The sequence below is a fragment of the Anabrus simplex genome, chromosome 7, assembly GCF_040414725.1.
Source record: "Anabrus simplex isolate iqAnaSimp1 chromosome 7, ASM4041472v1, whole genome shotgun sequence".
In the NCBI taxonomy this organism is placed as follows: domain Eukaryota; kingdom Metazoa; phylum Arthropoda; class Insecta; order Orthoptera; family Tettigoniidae; genus Anabrus; species Anabrus simplex.
Window position 1 is genome coordinate 257198870 of NC_090271.1, and position 10602 is coordinate 257209471.

Consider the following 10602-nt stretch of genomic DNA (forward strand, 5'->3'; position numbering starts at 1 on the left):
GAAAAATAAATAATACAATATCTGGGGGAATAATTTAGTTCCCTAACTGAAACACGATGTTCCCAGCGCCTTACATAAAGCAACCACGTAAACTGCTTTGGGTACGGGTTAGTAGTTTTTAAATCGTTCGAGGTAGATCAAGGTTTCTTTAATGGCACATCCAGGCTATCAGGAAAATATTAAATGCGTATAAAGGAGTAGAAGATAATGTGGTTGCAGCTGCGGATCATAAAACTCATCATGAAATGTTTTAAATGACACGGAGAAAAAAGCTATTAATATTGTTTATTGTTGGTGAGAAGAGTGTTTCATTGTTGGCTGAGCTAAATGACGAAGAACTAACTGCTCCAATCCCCAGTCCTCAGTACCCTTTTGTCCACTCTCAGCAGCTTCCCCTGTTTGTTGGTAGAAAATGACACGTTGAACGTTGCACATTAGATGAGGCTCACACACAGAGTGGAAAAATATAGTGCCACACTAACATTCATAGGATATTTCTCACTATTGAAAAAAAAGCAGGCTTCGATCGAGAGATAGAAAGTGGATTCATTACATTTATAACCCTTCCTCCAAAACTTTATTGGAAGGAATATATTGCTCTCATTTGCTCAAAATGCCATGAGAGCCTAGAGGCATCATTCTTGGCATTTCACTACGGTAGCCACTGTTCCAACCCCGGCTAATTTAATATGAAGTTTTGAAATAAAATTTCTCGTACCTTTGGTTCGGATTCCACGTTAATCTCGAGTTGGCGTGGTTACAATCACGATGTCAACAGTGCAATATACAGTAAATTGTATAGTTATTTTGTGATTGATAAGATATAACGCTACCAGACCTGTAGCTTAGCGACTAACGTTCTGCCCCGTTTCTATAGGTCCCGGGTTCATTTCCAGCCAGTAAAGGAATCAAATTCTGGACTGAGAAAGGGAACGGGGCTCACTCATCTTCGTGAGACCAATTAATAATAAAGCCGTATGGCCTCCGAAGATGCCTGGTGCAGGTATTTCGAGTTGACGCCCTATAGGCGACCTGCACGTCTGTAAGGATGAGGCCCGACCTATGAAGAAATCTAAAGCTTAAGAACGAGCGTACACCCAGCCCCCGACCCATGAAATTAAAAATTGAAACTTAAAAGTTTTGACCCGGTCGGGAATTCAACCAGGGACTCCTTGAACAAAGGGCCAGCACGCTAACCATTTAGCCATGGAGTAGGACGTGAGACCAACTGAAGAGATGTCTTGTATGAAAAGCAGCGTACTCGGTCCCAAACAAACACTCGTGTTGAGGATCTCCACATGGCTCTCCAATATTTGCACAACATCTGGCTGGGCAGCATAGGACTTGGCACGCCACGCATTACACGCCGCCTTCAGTGGGGTTATTGGGGGTTTTACATATGAACAGCTTTCTGTTTGGTTACAACACATTTTCTTGATGTTCTTGTGCAAACCTCCTGGAAATGTTAAATCAAGAGTTCAGATATTTGGTTATTATTTAATCAACTCACAATTCTTTTACTAAAATCTTTTTTGATATGCTCTGTCCTCAGGGATTATCTTCAGTTGGGAAAAGTCAAAATAAATAAAATAATTTATGACGATGATGATGATGGTGATTATTATTATTATTATTATTATTATTATTATTATTATTATTATTATTATTATTATTAGCGGTGTTGTTATTTAGTCGCGACATATCCGACTGATAATGTCGACAGTGTTCTATGAACTCGGACAATATCGTAGTGACAGAGGAACTGGCGAAGGTGGTGTTACTATGTTTTATACAACCCAACCCTGCAGTACATAGTGTGATGGAAAGACTGGAACGATCGTTTGGTGTATGCATTTCAGTAGAATTAGCAGACTGATATACGATGATACCTTCTGGTTCGTTGTGGAAAGCAATCAAGTACTGTAACTACCTCATTCTGAATTTTAACTTAATTTGTTTTTCAAATTTGTTTGCGATTGCTTTCAAATGCCATGTTACACTACTCGTATGCCATTTAATTGTCAGTTTTTGTTAATTTTTTAATGTCCTCCGTCCTTTTTTGATCCAATTCCTTTGTATCAACTTTTTACATTTGTTTGCTAGTTGCTTTACGTCGCACCGACACAGATAGGTCTTATGGCGACGATGGGACAGGGAAGGGCTAGGAGTGGGAAGAAAGCGGCCGTGGCCTTAATTAAGGTATAGCCGCAGCATTTGCCTGGTGTGAAAATGGGAAACCACTGAAAATTATCTTCATGTCTGCCGACAGTGGGGTTCGAACCTACTCTCTCCCGAATACTGGATACTGGCCGCACTTAAGCGACTGCAGCTATCGAGCTCGGTACTTTTTAGTTTAGGTAACATGTGAAAACGTACTCCATTTTCTCTCATCATCCTGTCTTCCGACTAATAGGCCTACATTTCATATCATTCTACAAGCGTGGTCAATTTAATCCACTTAATTGAGTTTCCTACATACTGCTAGATATTTGTCAACGATCTGCCAAACGAAATTCTGGGTTACTGCAGATTGTTTGTGGACGATTGTATAACATACAGAAAAGTCCAAAACTCTCATGATGATAGGTTATTAGCCTTATTACATTACAAATCAATCAAAATGTACTGCCCAACCGGGCAAAATGCAGTCTCATGAGAATGGGGAAGAAACATACCGTCTCAGCTCGAACGCTCTCCTGGTGAGTTACCCATGCAAATACCTGCGAATCCACGTGAAAGGAGATCTGTAATAGGGCATTCACGTAGGAAGTCTAATTACTAAAGCATACTAGTCCTCACATTTCATTTTGAAGGTGATAAAGAGTAGCAGTTCCCAGCCAAAGGCATTGGGCTATTAACCACTTGTAAGGTCATTCATGGAATATAGAAGAGCCCAATGGAACCCGTACGAAACAGGTCTCACCAATGAACTAGAGATGGTACAACGAAAGCCTGCAAGATTCGTCCAGGGGAGACGTGAACGAAAATTCGTTAATTTTCTAAATTCTCGGTAACTTGGATACTATTTGAATTATAATCGTGAAACTTTGCACACTAATTTAAAATACATTGCTTTTAAATAATAACATTAATCAGTTAAATTAGGTAAAAAATTGATTAAATATCGTTTTCCAAATTTGGATTTTGGTCATATTGATGTAAGTTATCTTTTACTCAGCAACGCTGGGGTACCTGTAATTTTGTTTAGTGATTCCAAAGACCTTGTTGATTAAATCCCTACAGATTTTTTATTTCATTCGTACGTAATTTTTTTTTAAAAAAAGAATTTTTCAATCTGAAAATTTTTTAAAATGCATGTAACTTATGTGAAGTTCTAAATTCCATAAAAATGTCATATTTTGTGATTGACTTGCAGAAGAATGTGTGACAGGGTTTATCTTGCGCGTCTCTCTAGTTTCAGATTGATATCGTCAATAGTCCAAGAGAAAAAGGTACATTTGTAATGAAAAAAGGAAGTCCTGGAAATTACAATTGTAGTTTAGCGAAGTATATATACATGCTAATTGTCTCAACTCACCAACATTAAAATTGACCATATCCGTAATGATCAACCTCATCCTATTCAGCTGCTTTCGTCTCAAGTGTTTTCATTTGCCTGGCCTAATTGTCGATGTCATCGATAGCTTTGTTTGCAGAATCAATACGCATCCTGTCAATATCCTAGAGAATGTCTCCATTAAGTACCCACCTTTAAAGCCAAGTTTGGAGAAGGTTTTAATCCATCCTATGTTCCCGTTGTTGAACACCACCATAGTATCATATGCTGCAATTCGGACAATCAATGATGACATAAATGTTGTTTTGGGATACCATTTCCAAATAAAGGAATTGAAACTTCCATTTGTATTTTGTGTTCTTACATGAAGACATTTTTTTAATAAGTCAGGATAAGCCAAGGCTTTATATGTAGGCTTAATTGCATCCATGACTGTTGCTGACAAACTGTGTTGTGTGCATATTCTTCACGGTTTCTTTGAAAACCACACCAGGATGACTCTCCAGATGGACATAGGTAGTGCATTGGTTGTTCGTGACTCTCCAGATGGACGCAGGTAGTGCATTGGTTGTTCGTCAGTTGATGACCTATGGAAGAATGTGGCCCGCACAGCACGTCTCACATTCCTGTGTTTCTCCTAATGGCATTTCCATAATAATTCTGCAGAGTTCCTATTTGTACTTTTGTCAACCTACCTTTACTCCTCAGAGGTTTCCCACCTTCAGGCTTTCTTCCCTCCATTTCTTTTGTAGGTTTCGTCAGTCTTCCCCCCCATCCTCTTTTGAATATGGCCATTGCATTCCAGTTTTACTATTCTATTTCCAGCACCATAAAATTCACGATCTAGGACTGCCTTGAAAACATGGAATTACCGTCTCCTAAATATTGCATGTAGCGTACCCCATACTTTCTTCTTCCTTCACGTTTATACAATTGTGGCAAAACTTACTTAGTATCTCTACACCTAAAACTTTCCCTGCATCTACACTAAAATAATAAAAAATTAAATGGCGTGTGGCTTTTAGTGCCGGGAGAGTCCGAGGACATGTTCGGCTCGCCAGGTGCAGGTCTTTCTATTCGACTCCCGTAGGCGACCTGCGCGTCGTGATGATGAAATGACTGAATCTACACTAATAACACTTGATACACCATGTAATGATGTATGGCCCATCTTCATCCATGTATTACCACAAGACACACATAAATAATTCTTAATACCTTCATGATTCTCCTCTACAGCTTCCTTAGCAGCCTATTTCATACTTTCATTACAAACTTCTTGCAAAGCACTATGCAGCTTGCTTGTGTACTTGGAAAATCTTGTTAATGGAGGTGGTATGTTCATTATACCACAAAATAATTTTGTCCCTTCCTTACCTACATCAAGACACCTCATGCAGTACACCAGTCTTACATTAGCCTCATAACACCAGTTTACAGAAGATGACATTTTGAAACATAAATCAGCGCCACATTTATCACAAATAACGTGTAAATTATACACAACACCAGACATTTCTCCTTCATCAGTGACCTTCAAACAGTTACCCTTTCCACATACAACACAGGAACAATATCTTCGAACAGCAGCAGATAATAGCCCCAAATCAATTAACCTTTAATCTTTAATCTTCACGCCCTTCGTGATTCTTGTCTTTCTTTGGACGATACCTTCATTTTTCAAAGTGTCGGATTCTTTCATTTTCCTCTCTGATTAATGTTGTGTAGAGGATGGCTACCTAGTTGTACTTCTCCACAATAATCACCACCATCACCAACATAATAACCTATAAAATACAGCATTTTTCATATATCTGAAGGATTTCGTCTCCCCTTGATGATTTCAATTCCAGAAGTACGCATAGTATGACAAGAATGGTAGCAAAACTTAGGTGGAAGACACTGGGGCCTAGAAAGAAAATAGCACTGTTATGTGCGATGTGCAATGCCTCTACGAATAAGCCAACTTCGGAAGAGTTGAATAGTCGACTAGAAAAACCCTGTCACATGAGCAGGACCTGTCATTCAAGTAAAGTAAAAGGTAAACCGCAGAGAAAACGATGCTAGATATTCGTTTGTAAATTGGGGAACTGCTAAACTGGAATGTATTATTTGCAGCAGTCTTAGAGACTTTTACCAAAAATGTAAGGTGCTTCAAGAACGGACTCTAGTATGCTGTAAATTTTTTTGGTAATTTCTATGTGATGGCTAGAGACCGGATGTTAATTACAACAGAAGCAAATGTTTTGTTACACTACTTGTGTGCCAATTTTAATTGCCAGATTTTTGTTTATTGTTTTAACGTACTCCCTCTTTGTTTGTTCCAATTGCTCCGTATGCGCTTTTTAATTTAGGTGACATGTGAAACTTTACTACATTTCCTCTCATCCTCTTCTCGTCCGCCTAATGCATTTCGTATCATTCTACAGAAGTGGACAACAGTTCTGCTATGAGAATTGTATGAGCATTAGGGGCCTGGCCTGCTAGAACGCCTAGAAGTTATGTTACTCTCGCTACATTACAGAAGAGCGGGCTAGACGGCAACTCCTACCAGCCAAATTAGTTTACATTCTAACCTGTTACTGCTTAAACTTCCGGCGTCTAGTCATGTTGTTCTACGAAAGATAAAGTTCGATCTAATGTGAGTCGTGTTGTTACGGTAATGAAAGTACTGTGTTTAAGTCGTGTGTCAATTTCCATGTGATTGCCTTCTAACTATTCTTGGGGTACAATATTTGTAATGGAATATTTTGCAAACTATGGGTGAATTTCTAAGTGTCTACGTTGTAATTTTGTTACTCTACGTCTGAGGGAATATTTTAAATTATTTTCTGCTAATTTTGTATTCATTTCTTTGACATTGCTTTCAATTATTATGACGATGTTATTATATCGTCGCGTCACCGGTAAAAGGTTGTAATCCACAAAGCTCTTCATATCAATTATTCTCCTTAAGACTGGTCACGCCTCCCAGCCACATATGGTTATGCAGTCCATCAGAACAAATTTTGTTGTGTTCATTTTCCTATGCCCATGTGTAAAGGAAAATTAACCTTACTGAAACGTACTATACGAATGTATGCTTGCATTTTGTATTTACGCACTCCTGTTATATAATGCATGTTAGGTTCATTTTCGGTTACTCGTCGGCACAGGAAAACGAACACAACGGACATTGTTCCGATGGGCTGCATATCCATACGTGGCTGGGAGGCGTGACCAGTCTTAAGGAGAATAATCGATAGGAAGAGCTTTGTGGATTACAACCTTATACCGGTGAAGCGACGATATCAGCATTTCAGACGGGCTCCTCAGCAGTCTGTTAGGACTATACCTAAAGAAATTCTGAACTTCCTGAGGAAGATTAAAACATCTGAATCTACTATCCAGGCTATGGCAGACTCGGTGCTAAAGCACTCGTTGTCAGTTATCAGGCATCACCTGCATTTCACAACATGATAGTAAATTTGCTTAACCATCATATTACCAAGCGGGATATTATGACTACTCCAGGCTGAATTTTTCCCTGTAATAATTTTATCTGAAGAGCTGCATACCTGTGGTTTCATAACATTGTCCTAAAATTATTAAAATTGAATTTACACTCGTGAATGACCCAATTGTTTTGTATTCTAGTTATTAAATGACGGGATATATTGGTGCGATTGTGAAGCTACCCCGCTTGGTAGGAAATGTCTTATTTTCCTATTCATCACAAATGAAGGTTTTACAAAATATTGCTCTCCTACATCTTCATTGTGAGGAAAGCAACGGGAAACTACCTCACTCCTCATTTCCCTAGTACGTCCCTTCAGTGATACCTAGGCCATTTATGATTGCTGATGGCAGAGCTGTTGAGGATCCCACCAGCTGCATCGCTAACGGACTGAACGTACATAGTCTACATACATCTTCGTTATTTAATTTTTACATTGTTGAATTTTACTCTTCACCCATTATTTATCTCAAATATATACATTGTTATCTATTGTTTCAGTTACCATGGTTGAGTTGAATTAGACGTTCGATGTTGTGCTGAAATTATATGATTATAATAGATTTCGACTGCAAGTAAGGATGCCGAAAGGATTATTAACAGATGGGATTAATTAAAAATAATAGGACATAGAATGAAATAAGAGAAAAATAACAGATATTACAATAAATCACAAAATTGTATTGGGGTAGTCAAAATACCCCGCTTGGTAAAACAAAGGTGTCGAAACGCTTGGCTATGGGAAGGTTAAAATTTCAATATTCTTCGCTTGTTATTGTGAAATTTCTCGTTTCCTTATGATTTGTTGTAGTAAGGATGTAAGGGAGAGGAAATATAAGACTCCGGTCAGACCCCAACTAGAGTATGATCCCAGTGTATGGGATCCTCACCAGGATTACTTGATCCTAGAACTGGACAAATCCAAAGGAAAGCAACTTGATTTGTTCTGGATGATTTCCGACAAAAGAGTAGGAATGAAGATAAAAGTTGGAATTCAAGAGTACAAATTAGAGCAAATTTTTGTTTATAGGAAGAGAATTCAGGGATTGGAATAATTTACCAAGTGAGGAGTTTAGTAAATTTCAATTTTTTGAAATTGTTGATGAAAAATATAATTAAATAATAATAATAGTAATAATAATAATATATAGAGGCTCCGTGGCTTAGGCGGCAGCGCGCCGGCCTCTCACCGCTGAGTTCCGTGGCTCAAATCCCGGTCACTCCATGTGAGATTTGTGCTGGACAAAGTGGAAGTGGGACAGGCTTTTCTCCGGGTACTCCGGTTTTCCCTGTCATATTTCATTCCAGCAACACTCTCCATTACCATTTCATTTCATGTGTCACTCATTAATCATTGCCCCAGAGGAGTGCGAGCGGTTTCGGGAGCCGGTACAGTTCTTATCCTCACCGCTACATGGGGGCTTCAGACCCGGTCGAATGACTAGAAACAGGTTGTGGATTTTCATTTTCAATAATAATATATACTTTACGTTCCACTGGCTACTTTTACGGTTTTCGGATACTCCGCTAAACAATATATAAGCAATCTGCCACCTCGGTGACTGCCCTAAATTCAGATCAGTGGTGACTGATTGAGGTTAGGAAATCTTTTTCTTTTTTTTTGCTAGGGGCTTTACGTCGCACCGACACAGATAGGTCTTATGGCGACGATGGGATAGGAAAGGCCTAGGAGTTGGAAGGAAGCGGCCGTGGCCTTAATTAAGGTACAGCCCCAGCATTTGTCTGGTTTGAAAATGGAAAACCACGGAAAACCATCTTCAGGGCTGCCGATAGTGGGATTCGAACCTACTATCTCCCGGATGCAAGCTCACAGCCGCGCGCCTCTACGCCCACGGCCAACTCGCCTGGTGTTAGGAAATCTAACAGATAACCGTACCAGATATAACCGTATAACCTTCTTGTTAGAAAAATAGGAATAAAAAATAGCAAAAATGTATAATTCATTGTCTTAAATATTTTTCTATGTGAACTAATTAGGAGGCCGATCAGTTAGATTCCCTAACATGGACGGCCGTCTGTTGGATATTCTCTCTCTGGTTGTATGCCATTTTTAAACATCAGAATATTCGTTTCTTAATGAAATCACTTCCTAGATACTTGATTCGTTCATTATTTGATACTAAGGATTGTATCTCTGATCCTTGAAGAGTGGTGATTACCTTTCCTTCCAACAATAGATTTACTTTATTTCCGGGTTACTATTTAGACCTAATTCTGTGAAACTACGTACGGCTAAATTGAGTAAAATTGTTACATCTTGTTCGTTTCTGCTGATTATATCATCAGCGAATGCAAAAGCAGACATTGGTAGATATTTTTCGGATACACACTGACGTCATGGTCGGTAAGATCATGTAATATTTTATTAACTGTCAAATTGAAAAGGAATGGTATAGTAGGGGAACCTAATGCCACTCAGCATTTAATTTCTGTAAGTTTCTATTTCTTGAATTGTGGTTCTACTTGAATACCATTCTGCAAAACTAAAGCTATTTCTGGAAAGACAGACTGCAGAAGAGCCCGTTTGGTATGCTACTGTCCAATAGAATAAAACGCTTTCTCAACAATCCTTCCGATAGCTTACATCTAAAACCTCGTATCTCCCAATGCTCTTCCTAGCCATTATTACCCTTAAGAATGGTCACGCCTCTCACGCATCTTGGAGGCAGCCATTGACAAGAAGGGCGGTAATAAGGGTTCCAGGCATGAATACGCGCTTGTATGGATTTAAAGTGATGTGTGTGTAGCTCATCGTCTAACACATGTTCTATGATTCTCCTGGCCACAGAAAATATGGTAATAGGTCTCCATTCCTTGATGTCGTTTAGTTATCCTCCTCTGTGTATTAATATCATTCGTCCCCTTTTAAGCTGTGAAGGTAAATAAATGAAGTACAGTATTGGGTTTGTGAGCAACGTGAGAAGTATGGTGGCTTTAAAATGTCTTAAAACACGAACTGTATTACGATCAGTGACGTGACAACGTTTACGCTACGAAGCGACTTATGTACTTCATCTTCACTAATGGTAATATTAGCAGGTAAGTCAGTACTTATTTCTGTATCTGAGAGAGGGGTATTGCTGTTTTCGACGTCATATCGTCGCTTCACCGGTAAAAGGTTGTAATCCACAAAGCTCTTCCTATCGATTATTCTCTTTAAGACTGGTCACGTCTCCCAGCCACATATGGATATGCAGCCCATCAGAACAATATCCGTTGTGTTCGTTTTCCTGTGCCGACGAGTAACCGAAAATGAACCTAACATGCATTATACAATAGGAGTGCGTAAATACGTAATGCAAGCATACATTCGTATAGTACGGTACAGTAAGATTAATTTTCCTTTACACATGGGCATAGAAAAATGAACACAACAACATTTGTTCTGATGGACTGCATAACCATATGTGGCTGGGAGGCGTGACCAGTCTTAAGGAGAATAATCGATAGGAAGAACTTTGTGGATTACAACCTTTTACCGGTGAAGCGACGATATGTGTTTTCTAAGTCGATGGCTTACTTCTAAAACCTCGTATCTCGTAACTCCCAGTGCTCTTCTTATCCATTA